Genomic DNA, 15377 nt, shown 5'->3' with positions numbered 1-15377 from the left:
GACGGCACTACGATAGGTGTCACTGGTCAGAAATTTCTAGAAAACATTGATAAAAGTCGCTGCCGTAATCAAAGTCACTTTCTTCAAGGAAGGGATAAGTATTACCTCATTTACTCGTATCTCATTTTATGACATATCCGTAAGCACATGTTGATTTGCGGTCGTAATTTTAAACATTACTCTAAGACAAAATAATAGATTGTTAGATAAATTATCGCTTTTCAGGACAGAAAGTGGATTAACCTGTTATGTAGCAGTTAACAGCAGAAACATTATGAAGTATCGACCCATTGCTAGGCAACGACTCAGTATACACGTTCCAGCAAACACGCAAAAATATGAGATCTGTTCTCTCTGGACCGTGCTAAAACGCGTTTCTAGGTAACACGACAAATCTCGCCAAGATAATACGGTGTTTTCTATGAAGTCCAACCCGAGGCTATATAATGAGAGTCTATGGTTCCTCGTTAGCGGGTTTTTTCTACTCTGAAGATGGAGGCGATACGTTCCTTCGAAACGTTTGTTTACACGGCGCAACATCCCAGAAGACGGCATTCCTCATAGTCATCGCCGCGAAAACCTTAAATCTTACAGTGTCTATGAGGTTTGAAAAAAAAAAGTGTTCCCAAAATGTAAACTGAGTATATCTGTCCATCATAATTAGTTATGTACCAGTTCAGAATTAGCGGGTGATTATTCTGATAACGAAAAATAATAATAATTTTGCTACATTCTATGACACAATCCATCGAAATTTTAACTACGGGAGCAGTCCTATAGTAACGAATCCAGAGAAGTGAAACACAGTCCGTTTCATTCGACAATCACATAAGAAACATCGCCCGTGTCCCAGCGACCATAACGTGATGCAAACGAGGTGCATCATCAGAAAGCGATGAAACAAAACAGCTCACGGATACAGTATGAATAGAGGGGAAATCCCGGGGCGACCAGCTGTTGATGTAGAGCCCCCCGTGACGTCGGCTGAAATGACTTGTGACCGCTAACATAGTTACATGATCAGCAGGACGCAGTGTGGGCGACAAGCTTTCAACCGTTGTGCACTCTGCCAGTTCATAGCGAATGAACTAGATTGAACTAAACAAGACTCCGATAGTNGGGAAGACCAAGAAGTAGGTAGGTGAACAATATTAAAACGGATTTTAGAGAGATGGGATTGGTTAGATTGATCTAGCTCAGGATATGGACCAGTGGAGGGCTCTTGTGAACATGGTACTGAACTTTTGGGTTCCATAAAATGCTGGGAAATTCTTGAGTATCTGGACAATTGGCGGCTCCTCAAGAAGGGCTCAGCTCCATGAGTAAGTAAGTAAGAGTCACCGTTACACACGCACTAGTTTCGCAGTCATCAGTCATCACTAATGATATTCTGGTAACGCATTTATAACAGTCTCACTGTGACTAAATCTTATAATCACACACCAAATCTTCAAAGGCCGACTTCTAATTCTTCCTCAACTTCCCGTGGCTCTCCCCTAGTCAGAGTCAGAGTCAGAGTCACTTTACGACTGACAGTTTACTGTCAATCAGTTCGTCTTGGCAACAAGCCCCTTGAGACTCACGACCAGTAATTTTATTTTCCAACTGAACACTTTCGGTTATAGTCCTTATGTAACATCCTCTCTGACGAGAGGATGGGTCTGTCGTTTGCAATTCTTGCTCGTCCTCGCCAGCGCAGTCATTCTCAGGTCCGAGTCGCGCGGGATTCATGATCGTATTTTATTGCATCAGATTCGAGACTCCCGCAACCTGGAAGGCCATGTCGCGGTATTTATATCCCCGAGGAAAAGGGTGGTCCGGTTATATACCCCCAGGCACCGGGTTCCCTTTACGTTGTCTCCTGCGACTCGCAAGGCGTACAAGGAGTACGAGGAGTACAATGGAGTTCAGTTCAGTTGGAAGTCAGAATAGTTCCCGTGGAGTGTCCAGTCGGAAGAAGACGAAGTGTTTCAGATAGTGACTTGTGAACTGTAGCAACCAGTTGCGCAAAGGTCCAATACATTCGATCATCAAATTTAAAAATCCCTCTTATTAATCAAGGAAACCCCGGAAACGTGACAATACATAAGATTTTCGATGTTTCTATGTTCTACTGATACTGCCTTCATCGAATGTTATGACACTGCTATTCCTGTAACAGGCCGTGGAGGCCCATTGGGTTGTGAGACGTCGAGGCTCCCACATTTTCTAGAAAATCAGCTAACAAATGACGGTGAGGTCATGAGCCTTACGCGCCGACCGCCATTTACCACCCAGGAAGGTTCCTGGTACTCATTTCTGTTAGAGGCTGAGTCGACCCCAGGGTCATAGTGTGGCTGGAAGAATTAGGTCAATTGAAAAACCCGAAGACTATCCAGACCCGCTACTATCCACATTGTAGCATAGTGCCTCAACCAGCTGCGTTATCGCGTGCCCCAATTCATACTTTCGTACATGCTTGTATATATATTGGAATATATACTATTGGAATTCCCATTTGGAGTCTATGTGCGGTCGTTGGCACACTGTTCCTTTGTTTCGTATCAGACAGATCTCTAAATGCTGGCCTCCCTCTGCCCGCTCTAGGAATTCGTGCAATTAGGACATATACCCATTTGGATACCAATGTACTGTTTATAATTCTTACGACAATTATGTCGCGTATTTTCTCGTTTTGTGCACACATCATTTAGTTATTAATATTAATAAAAATAACAATAAACTGCATTTAACCTTGCTATTTCACAATTGAAATTGAGAAGAAATTTTCATTCCCATTGTCTATTTTTCTTTTCATCTTGCTCCCACTTTGGAGCACACGGCTGATTTATCAGTTTCACGATCATTTTTCCAGACGGTAGGATTCATTAGACGGGTGATCAGCTCGTAACAAGGCCTCTACCTACACACAGGACAACACAAACACAGAATAAACACATACACATACCAAACATCCATGTCTTGTGTGGGATTCGAACCCACGATCCCGGCTGCCGAGCAAGCGAATACAGTACATGCCTTAGACCGCTCAGCTACCGTTACCGGCTCCTCTGTCTATTACTCGTAAATAATTGCGATCAAATCTTGACATGAACACCGACTAATTCAACCCCGAGGTTCTTCTACAATTTTCTCAATCCTACCAATCTAATGCCATGATAGTACACTAAAATAGGCCACAAACGTTTCCTTCCCAGTCCTTTCAACTTCATAGCATACATCATTCCCTTACCATAATCATCTCTAAATTCGCGCTGAAAAGTATAAGCCTATGAGGTCTTTAATGTAGAAACCGACAAACAGAAATATGGTTGTACAATTGCAGTTGAGCGATCTACTGTATTTGTTTAGTGACTGTACCGATATGATGGCATCACTTCCGGGTCCGAAGAGGGTTGGTGACGATAACCTCGGGTTCAAGCTCTGGGGTCTATAAAAAAAAAAAAGGAAAGCAGGGGAAAGACCGACGGTATAAATAATAAAAAAAAAATGCTGAATCCTGCGAAGGTAAATTACCATCCTGCCTGGCAGGACAGGAAATTTGGTGCGCTTCTGCAGGACGATTAGAGCAAAGCAGGAGCCAATATTTTGTTGTTATGGCACTTTTTTACTGCACGAAACCCAATGTAAACCCTCGACATAACCTCGCTCTTAAAAACTGTGGCATTTCCTTACAAAACTTCATTTTATGAGCTCTTAATTACGTTAAAGCAGTTATGGAAAGACGCAGATTTGCAATTGGGAACGTCTGGCTCCTTTCCTCTATAATCCTCGCTTAAAACATTTATAAAATTAATCTAAATCTGATTAGGAAGAATTAAATGTTAAGCCTATGCCTGGCTCCACTCAGTGAATTAAAAATGTTTCATTCGCCTACACAAAGGATTATATATGTATCACTTACACATACTAATTGTAGCAGACAGTAATATTCAATTAGAAAATAGATTTCCCTTTTGCTACTCAACCAGAAGGTTCATTCTAATGTTCCGAAAAGCCAAACACTAGAACTTTGCCCGAACTAGATGAATCAAGGGTTCTACCTTCAAGGATATAACGCCATTTAGTCCACTGAAAAGTCGACCAAAATTTCGGAGAAAAGTGTCGCATCCACCTTCAGGATCGAAGAATAAACCAAGCAACAAACCAGCCTGAAAGCATGTGGCAAGTAGAGCACAGCTGGTTTCTTCTTTTTCTTATTCTTGGACCCTGAAGATGAGGGCAATATCCTCCCCCGAAATGCCGATTCATTTTTAACAGACTATATGGTGTTATATCCCAGAATATAAAACTCTTCATAACCGCAGCTGTAAGATCCTCAAGCCCTACATAAATTAATCCAGTTCATATCTTTACGTCCTATTTCATTAAATCAACTTTAATATCATCATCCCATCTATGTCCACGTATTCGAATTCGTCTCTTCGTTTCAGGTTCCTCTCCTTTTTCGTACTTTTACAGAGGATAAGGCCACTTGGGTCCATTTTGAGACTCTAAACTTGTCGGATGATCTTCACTTTTAGGGTTTCTCACTAAAACTTTTGTTTGCATTTCTCATTTCTCCCATGTGTGCTACGTGTTTCGCCAGTCGCATTCTCCTTGTTCTGAAAGTAAGTAAGTAAAGTAAAGCTATCCCTGTAAAAGACCGTGGAGGCCCATAAGGTTGTGAGATGTTGAGATTCCACATTTTCTAGACAATCGGCTCATAGAAGGCGGTACGGTTGTCAGCCCTATGCGCCGGCCGCCCTTTACCCACAAGAATATTCCTGGTACTCATTTCTATTAGAGGTTGAGTCGACCCCAGGGCTATAGTGCGGCTGGAAGGATTAGATCAATTTAAAAATTCCAAAGACCTCATCGAGATTTGAAACCGCGATCTTCTTCCTCCTTGATCTGAACATCCTAATAATGCCTGATAAAATGTAATCCTACAAACTATGAAGATTCTCATTATGATATAAATTTATTCTCAAGTCTCCTTGGCGTCTGTTCTCAAATAACACTGTGCTCTTCCTTCATTGCGCGCGACCAAGTTCTACGCCCACACAAAACAGATAATTACAGATTTGTACGCCTTATACTATAATCTTTAGCTTTCTATTCTACAATTCTACATAATCTCATCAACATCTGTTCCGTCCATTTCACGTAATACTACTTGATGTACCAAGCTTCAGCACATACACGTGTATGTCCAAACGCGAAAGTATGGTAAAGTTGTCTCTGTACTCATCTAATTAAGCACTACGCCATGTAGGCGTATGGGGGAGCGGTTGTAAAGATCCACATTTTCTTGACCATGGAATTATTCTGATGTATGTGGTCAGCTTCACGCCCAGGCAGCTTTACTCACGGAGAAAGAACCCTTGATACCCATTAGATAGGAGGCTGGGTGGGCCCTAGGGCCGCTCTGGATGATATCGAGAAGAGAAAATTCTTCATTCTACCGGGATTCGAACTCCGACCTCTCGGTCGTCCAGGACGTAGCCAGTCGCTATATCGACTGCGCTATCCTGGATCCCTAATCCGAAAGCACAATATTCAATTATTTATTCTAGGGGGTTTGAATGACGTTGAATCAGTTGAAGAAGTTACACAGCGATAAGATTATCTGGGTTTTGAAGAAAAGGGTCATGGCTTATTTCAAGATTTGCCTGGATTTATTTATTTACAATTCATTCACTGGGGCTGCCAGTAACTAAGTATATACAGCGTCAAGCGAATAATGAATTGATAAGGGTATGGAATGAAGTGGTCGTGGCCTAATTTAAGACAGTATCCCAGAATTTGGCTGAAGAGAATTCAGTTCCCCAGAACAGATCGGAACTGGAGAACCTTCGAATACAACTCAGAAGCGTTACTGCTTGAGCCAGTTTGCTGGTGGTCAGCCCGGATAAACTGAGCGACCCTAAGCCGGTGACCCGGAACAGATCTGAAGCGGCATCCCCTCGAATACAATTTTAGGGCAATGTCCTATTCATTTATCTTGTTATTAATTATATTGTTATAATTCAGTAGGTTTCATTACGCTTATGTTTACCAGCCAATTAGGAGCAGCGGTGTCAGAGATTAGTTTATATTGGCCTGAGTTAGTTTGCAAACTGGGACTCAAGGCTGATCAATCTCCTGTTTTGTGTAAAAACGTGAAGTCCCCATATGACTGTCGTATTGACTCTGTGATGGGCACAGCAGGTGTCCCATCTAAAGCGTGACTCTGAAATTTCGTATGATAACAGAACTCTCAATATCTGAACTCCAGACACCCGTAATTTAGTCAGTGGAGAAGAATTCTTCTTCGAGAAGCTGATAGTACGTGTAATTCAGTTATTTAAGAAATCCCCCTCTATGGAACCTGCAAGTTTATTGTCGCGTGGAAATTAAAAGAAAAAAAGCAAGTANAAAAGATTTTCAGTTTGATGAAAGTTACAGATAAGCCTGTGCAGACAAATAGATGAAGTCTCGTATATTGCGAGACTGTGAACTAATCCAAGACGGAGTATACTATTCGTTGAAAAGAACTAAAATAATAAATGCATGCAATTCTGAGTTCATGTTTTCAGAAGAAAAGGAAATTGGAATTTCTGTTTTTGGCCCCAAATGATCTTCTCGCTCGTAACGAGATTTACCTATATATTTGCGTGGTCATTAATAATGTGGATATGACACGCTTCCTTTCTTTCTTGCCACTCTTACAGTATAGGCGGCCGATTTTTTAAGGGCCTAAGCTTACTTTTGCAATCATGGATATGAAGCCCAGATGAAAATTGCATCACCTCATATAAGAAAGGTAAAGCTATCCCTGTACCAGGCCGTAAGGGCCCATAGGGTTGTGAGACGTTGAGGCTCCCACATTATCTAAGAAAATCGACTCACAGATGGTGGTAATGTTGTCAGAATTACGCGCCGGCCACCCTTTACCCCCAGGAAGATTCCTGGTACTCATTTTTGTTAGAGACTGAGTCGAACCCATGATCATAATGCGGCTTGAAGAATTAGGTCAATTGAAAAATCTAATGACCTCATCGGGAATCGAACCCGAGATCTTCCGGCTTGTAGAATAGTGCCTCAACCAACTACGCTACAGAGTGCCCCCATCACCTCGTATAGTTGCAGTTGTACTAACAAAAAATAAATATGAACTAAAAAAACCGTATCTACGATTTTAAACATCAGGTCCATTACTAAAATACAGGAATTCGACCTAAAACATAGCATAAAAGTTTATAAATACTGCAGGATTTACTTTAAATTGTATTTCTATCCTTTATAGAAAAGAAACGATTTGAATGTTTAATACAATAAAAACACATTTTCCGAAATGTCACATGTAACTGAAATATTCAAGCAGGCATGAAAATTGAGCGAGAAATATTTACCCCGCTCAAAAAAAAAAAAAAAGGTAGAAATCGTGTAGAACAATATTCAAATTTTAGTATTCATACCGCAAAGCGGAGAGCAAATCCGCGGAAATCCAAATAAAACCATGGAAACCGATTGAAAAGCGACCCCACATCTGGCTCCAGTTTATACGATTGATGTGTATTTCTCTTATAGCTGCAAAAGTTTTTGTGTTATTCATTCAAAAGCCTGATGCCAGATACATGCGTGCAACTACTAACAGTTAAATCCGTGGATATATTCCCGACTCGGGGCGTGAAATACAGGGGGCCCTAATATGTGTTTCGTGGCCATCAGATAAAAAGAAATCATCTCTACAAGGACAGACGTGCGGAGTTCGACGTGAAATGAAGGAAATAAGGGTTGGAAAGGCGTGGGAAGAAAGGAAAAATTGAAATTAAAGAAACAATTAAGACAGATGGAAGAGGAAAGATATAATCACTGAAAGGAAAAAGTAGAAAATAAAGACAGAAAAAGAAATATAAAACTAAGAAAACAACATGTAAAATAATAATAAAAAAGAAACTAAAAATAAATGGAGACGAATGAAAAACAAAAACGGATGCGAGATTGTAGAATAATGAAAGCAAGAACCATTCATAAAAGAGACGAAAAAAGGGATACAGATTTAAAATAAAAGTAAAGAAAAAGAAATATATTCATAAAAGAGAAAACATCAAATGGAAGGAAAAGAATAAGGACTGCAAATAAAACGGAGCTAAGGAAGAAAAGCGGACAGGAATATAAACACAGAACGAACACGGGAAGACGGAAAACAAAGAGAGAGAGAGAGAAAGACAGGAGCAATGAAAGCTATTATGTACTTCACTGTCTGTACCTGCGGAAACTCGAGGCTTAGTTGTCGCATGTCCGTTTGTGTGCGTGCGTAAAATTATCAACTCTTGTACCAAACGGCCGGTGTTCGTGGAAGTTGGTAGGACAGCGTCACCGGAGATCAACTCGCCTTCGACATTTTTATTTCACTACCAAGAACATCGTCTTCAGGGGTTGGGGAGGAATGCATTCTTTTTAGTTTGGACCGACGCAAGCATCGTTAAGTTGCCTTAAACTGAGGCAACACGAGCGCACGAACTACGTCCGTTGCAACGAACGTACTTTATGACGGACGTTGCTGAGGACACCACACAGTTTAAGAATGCGGTGCGTAGTTTTTTGTCTGCAATGGAGCCAGAAGAAAGCGTAGCATTCGACTCTCTCTTGTTTATTTCTACAACGGACATGACGACGTTCGTTACAACAGACGCATTCTGTGCGTCCGTGTGGCCCCAGCCTTAAGCAGCAATGTCTGCTGCTTGTATTAGGGAAATGCCCGGTTCGTGTCTCGGCTGGGACACTGGTCATCTTCGCTGTCTCTCGTGATACTCCTCAGACCCTACAGGAAAGTCATAAGATACTACCTCAAAGTCATCAATGACCGCTTTCTTCCATCACCATCATTGGCAAAACTGCCCTTTTCAAGCTATGACCTTCCTTGCGAGATTCTGCCAGTCTTGTCTTGAATTGACCACTCCCTTTCCTTTCTTTGGATTTCGCAAGTCTTTTTTTTTACAAAACAAGGTTGTCAACTTTGCATCCAATCCCCAACCTGGAGGACCAGATCTCTGTATTTGTCTCCCACTGACAGGGTGACCCAGTTTTACCCCTGGCACCGGGTTCCCTTTTCGTCGTCTCTTACGACTCGCAGGGCTAAGCTGGAAGTATTCTAGTCTACCTCCATATGGGAGGCTTTCTTCCACGTACTTCCTAATTCTTCATTCATTATCATCCACTCATTCCACAATACACAGTCTGAGCTGGCGATATCGTAACTTTTCTTTTTCCTTGGCACTACAGCCCCAGTGGGCCTAGGCCTAACTCCATGAACTTCTCCGTTCACTTCGGTTTTTCTAGATCTTACACATTCGGTAGGACTCCTTGGGCGGGTGATCAGCTTATCGCAAGGCCTCTACGACATCGTAACTACACGTAAATACAGATAAAGATATAATTCGCTGGTCACTGTAGCCGAGCGGTCTAAGGCATGCATTGTCTTCGCTCGCTCGGAAGCCGGGATCGTGAGTTCCAATCCCACTCAGGGCATTGATGCTTGGTGTATGTGTGCGTTTTTCTGTGTTTGTGTATAGATAGGGGCCTTGGGACGAATGTCTAAGATCTAGTAAACCGAATTGAAACGGAGAGTTTCATGGAAGTAGGGCAAGGCAAAAAATTGGGGCTTCAGCGCCAAAAGGGGGGTGGGACAAATAATTCAAAATTATGGATACAGACTTTCGAAAATCACTTAATTTCCGTAACTCTGCTTATTGTTTAAAGTAAATATTATTATATTATTATAAATTGGTGACATGTTAAATATTATATATATATATATATATATACTACCACAGTCAATAAGTTCGTGGAATGGCCGCAAAGCGTCTTACGGGAATTTACTGCCAATAGGTTTCAGCAATGTTTTCGACAGCTATATCAATGTTGGCAGACTTGCATAGCGGCCAACGGCACCTATTTTGGGGGCCGATGTGGCTCTGAGTAAGTGTATGTGAATACCTTGTAATAAGATGCGATAAAACCACATTCCACGAACTTAAAGACTCTTCTACGTATGTGTGTGTATGTTTACTCCATACACTGACAGAAGAGAACCACGCAGCCCAGTATGCGGTAAATATACGCGAAACGAGCAACAAGAAGAGGTCCTTGTTTGGCACTGACTGTATATCCTTACAAATAGGATGTACGCCTTCATAGAAAGGGCCACTAGTTCATATAACGAAACACACACTTTCGTTTAGGAATTAGGTTTGCACATTGCTGCTCAATATTAATATATACATTGCAGGTTATATGTATTGTTTGCATACTCTGATGCGGACTGATACATTATGGATATTAACATGCATACAGCTACATGGTGATTCGAAAACTATGCCATAAAATGACTCAGCAGACATCATAAAACGACATGAGATACTTTGGATATCTGTTGGGTAAACAAACCAACTGTAGGTGAACATTGAAAGGTGGCCAGTATCGATATTTCTAAGATCGACTATTGATCAGCCTGCTACATACTTTTCACGCCAGACACTGATGTAGAAGTTGTTGCGTTTGACGAAAGCAGGCACGAACATAAGGAGGCGATCTCTGAGACGTTGGTTTTTAACTCAACACTGACACGGCTGATCGCCAAGGAATATTTTAGAGCGCGCGCACAAACACACATATATACTTACTTACTTAATCCGTTCCGCTTATACATTTACGGTGATCGGCCCGGGTTCGATCCCGGGTCTGGTCAAGTGGGATTTGTGGTGGACAAAGTGGCTCTGGGGCAGGTTTTCTCCGAGTACTTCGGTTTCCCCTGCCAATCTTCATTCCACCAATTGCTCCACAATCACCCTCACCTATCATCTGGGGCTGGTACAATAGGCTAGAAGTGGCCGCAGTACAAGGGACTTAGTCCCACCCCACTAGTAATCAAAAAAATAGTACCTTTATGGTGTCGATGTTGTAATTTTTTTATTTTCATTTTCATCATTTTACAGACTGAAGGATTCTTAGGACGAGTGATCAGGTCGTCGCAAGGCCTCTACCTAAACATAGGGCAACACAAATGCAAAATAAACACATTCACATACCAAATATCCAAGACTTGTGTGGGATTCGAACCCACGATCCCAGCGTCCGAGCGAGTACCGCTCGGCTACCGTGACAGGCCACACACATAGACAGAGGGGGAAAAATAGTTGCACTGATTTATTTTACAGAGTGTGTGAATTAGACTGTTATGAGCATTTGTAGTTGCGAGTTACGAGCGGCCAGTAAATCGAATTACCAATCCAACCCCCGCGTCTAGTCACTGACACGTGACAATGTACTAGAGATCCTTGTTTTGCTACTGCTGTTGACAAAAGTAACGGCAACAGATGGATCTGCGACCCCCACAGCCCCTTATCCAATGGATACCGGTGGCATTTTTCTCGGTGGTTAGTCTGAACACTCACCTCCCATCTAGTGCCGTGGTCAAGACTGACGGAGCTATAACTTCGCTTCGCCACAAGCCTTCATGGCGTAGTGCTTAATTATGCACAGAGACAACTTTGCATGTTACTTCGTTTAGTTTGAAGAATGTCGTCTTCTGGGATGTGGCGCCGTGTAAATCTTTTATGAACCGACGTTTCGGAAGAACGTATCGCCTCAATAATCAGGGTAGAAAAATCCGCGAGAGGAACAAGCTTGAGCAGGTGGCTGCAGTGCAGCTCGCTCGCGGATTTTTCTACCCTAAAGATGGAGGCGACACATTACTCCGAAACGTCGATTCACAAAAGATCTACACGGCGCCACATCCCAGAAGACGGCATTCTTCATAGTCACCGCCGTGAAAACCTCAAATCGTACATTCTTTTAATTTGCTGTTGATAATAAAATTACGTAAGGTCCTTAAAAATTGAATATTTTGAGAGGTTAAATTTAGAGGGGCAATGTGACACATACACTGGAGAGAAAAGAGAGAAAAATACGGTCGGAAAACGTGAACGGAAGAGATCACTCTGGAGAATGAGTCGTAGAAATAAAAGAAAAATGAAACAGATCTTAAAGAAACGGTGTGAGGGGTGGACTGGATTCATCTGGCTCAGGAGAGGATTCTGTGGCCGGCTCTTTTGAACACTGTAATGAACTTTCAGTTTCCATAAAAGACGAGGAATATCTTGTCTAGCTGAGAGGCTGTTTCTTAAATAACTGTAGCTCTGCCCCATGGAGTTAGCAGGCTTATTACCCTGTTCACTTTCATGTACGTCAAACTTACCTTGCCACTAAAAACACGAAATGAAGGTGAAGAGAGGGCAGAGAGGTGAGACCCCACGTATTTTCTATGTCTACACCACAGCGAGACGAGTGACGGTCTAAAAGGTCCGGTTGATTTACTACGGGAAAAAGAAAAAGACATCGAAAGCCACTGGATAAACGTAGAGTAACTGGCGAAACGAAATGATCATTTCAGGCTTCCACGGTACTTCACTGATGAGTTCGATCCCGCTCTTGGACATTTACAAGGGAAGTGGGCTTTAGACTTTTAGGAGGAATAGGCTCTCTCCGTCTTCAGGATCGAAGTGAACAGGGTACGTGTTTATGTTATATAACGCAACGATCCACTACACCTCAGGGCCCTTCTTGGTCACAGCTCCCTGTCCACCGTCCTTATTGACCTGGACCAGGTACCAGTCCGCCCTATCCCCCGTGGGCTTGGCTGACCGCCGTAACAATAATTATAACCTATACAGACACTAACTTATGCTACTCACTGAGAGCCTAAATGCGAAGGCAGATGGCTCCGAAACGTCGGCAATACAATTCATTTCCACGTGGTGTGACATAACACACAAAAATACCCTATATATTTTATATATATAGTCATGATTTAGGGGTGTGAGACTATAGACGGGGTATGGATTTACTGACCACTTACACACACTAATCGAAACTACAAGTAGTTACAGCGCTATAGCTAATCTCCCCACATTACAAATGACCACAGCACTCGCTAAGTATTTTCCAGCCTATGTTTCACCAGCCGTTCCTTGGCAACGGCTTCTAATAGTGGAGATTCTTCAGCTTCACGCTGCTAGATCCTCTTGCCAGAGCCGCACGTGCAGAACCCTTGGTCAACTGCCACCTCAACTCTCTTCTTTATAACTCCTCGGCGCGAATCACATGAAAAGCATCCCGCTTCCAACAGTAAGTTTACTGTTGCGTGCGTATTCATTTCCGCGGGAATGTATTTACCGAGCTGTTGCTCAGAAACGGCAGTTTGTTTATTCGTCTATTGCAAAGCAACGGCTGTACATGCTACAATATATGTTATACATAGTCATCATTTGCTGTTAAAAACAGAAACGGCAACATCAATTAGACCACCGTATCCAGAGAGCTCTGGGGCCCACACAGCCTTACAGCCAATTGGAATCATGGAATCTTCCCGGCAGTAAAGCAGCCGGAGACTCAAATCATGCTTCGATATTTCCATGGATTGAATCCCTGAATCTCTCGTTAAGCTCTATGGAAGCCACAGCTGTGTATGAGAAAATATTCCGATTTTCTGGAACACTCTGTAGCCTTGCCCTTCTGATGTGTTAAGAAATTGGATGACACATTATTCATGTGAACAGAGTGGTTTACTCTGGTTCTGCCAGCTCCCCACCCATCTCCGGTCTTTTAATGAAGGGGGACATTGAAGAACCGCATTCAGAAAGCGATCACAAATTTCAGCGATAAAGTACCAAAGGAAAATATCGTGACGTAAAACAGACACTGACTGCAGTTCATACAACTGACTTGTTTATTTATTCTTGAAATATTTAATGATGCCCGGTCTAGAAAACCGAGATTAAAGGCGATGGGGATCCGTTACGCTGACCACGTGACACCCTCTATCTGCAAGAGTTTGCAGTAACTCCCCCGATAAGCGGCGCTCGCTCGGTCGGTATAGTTCGCTTGCGGACTACAGGCCACGGAGTTTATTTAACTTAATAACGCGTTTAATTTGGAGCACTTATTTAGAGAAAGTGAGAGTGACTATTACTAACAGTGAGCAAGTTATTGTGTGACATTTTTTTTATTATCTAGATTTGAGAAAACGCTAACACATGCCAAATGTTTTCAAACACAGGAATGCTTGTGAAGGTCGAAATTTCTTACACTTGGCACACGTAGGGTTTATTAGGTAGTAGCATTTCAGTTATTCCAAATTGGTTATTGGTTATATCGTCCAGACTCGGCTCACAGAGCCTCGCTGGGATAAAGTATACAGGCCTACCAGATGGTGAACTTAGTATTAAAAGCAAGACAGCCTTTCTTTATTATTTACATTCTATCTCTTATACATCATTAATTAGTTAAAAATTTCGCATTAACAGATGAAGTTGAAAATTGTATTCTATTTGCTACACCAAAATTACGAAAAGGCCATGGCATAGCTCTAGATAGGGCTGACTTCTAGCCATGGAGTCTTGGGTTTAATCTCGGGTGAGTTCAAGTGACATTCGTGGTGGATGACGTGGCACCTGAGCAGGTTTTCTCCCAATTTCTTCGGCTCTCCGTCATTTCTCCATACTCGCCTATTACCGTCCCTACGGTGTCAATAGCCCTAACCAGGGAGCATATTATCATATCCTCTTTCCTTAAATTTGGGGCATTTTCAGCCCAGTACGTGACTAGGCACGTGCTAGCGTAGTTATTGAGGCACTATGTTAAAAGCTGGAAGGTCGCGGGTTCGATTCCCAATGTCATTGGATTTTTCAATTGACCTAACCCTTCCAGCGGCACTATGGTCTTGAGGTCGTCTCAACCTCTAACAGAAATGAGAACCAGGAATCTTCCTGGGGGTACTACATCGGTATTGATGGCGGCGCAAGGGCCAAATTACTATGGCCCACCCTTATACATACATATACACATACATTCCTGTGGTTAAAGGGCGGCCGGCGCGTAAGGCTGACACTCTCATCACTTTCTGTGAGCAGATTGTTTATAAAATGTGGGAACCTCGACGTCTCACAAACCTATGGGCCTCTGCGGCCTGTTACGGGCATAGCTTTGCCTTTTTACGTGACTGGTTGCGAGTAAGAGAGTTAAGTTTTTATTTACACGAAACACGTCTCATAATCACCTGAACACCATCCACTGTCCGCACGTAGACACAGCAATTTCATTCCCAGGGGTCCGGATATTTCAGTTGAAGTATACAGTGCATTCTGTCACGTCTGCTGGTAGCAGAACTGTGGCAAATAACATTATGATGGTTTGTTATATGGTCTGCTCGTTGTGTGTGCATATTTGCCAACGCATCCCTCCTGGCGTACTAACAACCCTAGAGCACCATATGAATATCTGTATGCAAATGGCGTGCAATACATGTTGCTAGAAGAAATTACAATATATATCGAGGAATACGCTCTGGT

Source organism: Cryptotermes secundus, unplaced genomic scaffold (genome assembly GCF_002891405.2).
Source record: "Cryptotermes secundus unplaced genomic scaffold, Csec_1.0 scaffold813, whole genome shotgun sequence".
NCBI classification, from domain to species: Eukaryota; Metazoa; Arthropoda; class Insecta; order Blattodea; family Kalotermitidae; genus Cryptotermes; species Cryptotermes secundus.
This window is presented reverse-complemented; position numbering follows the sequence as displayed.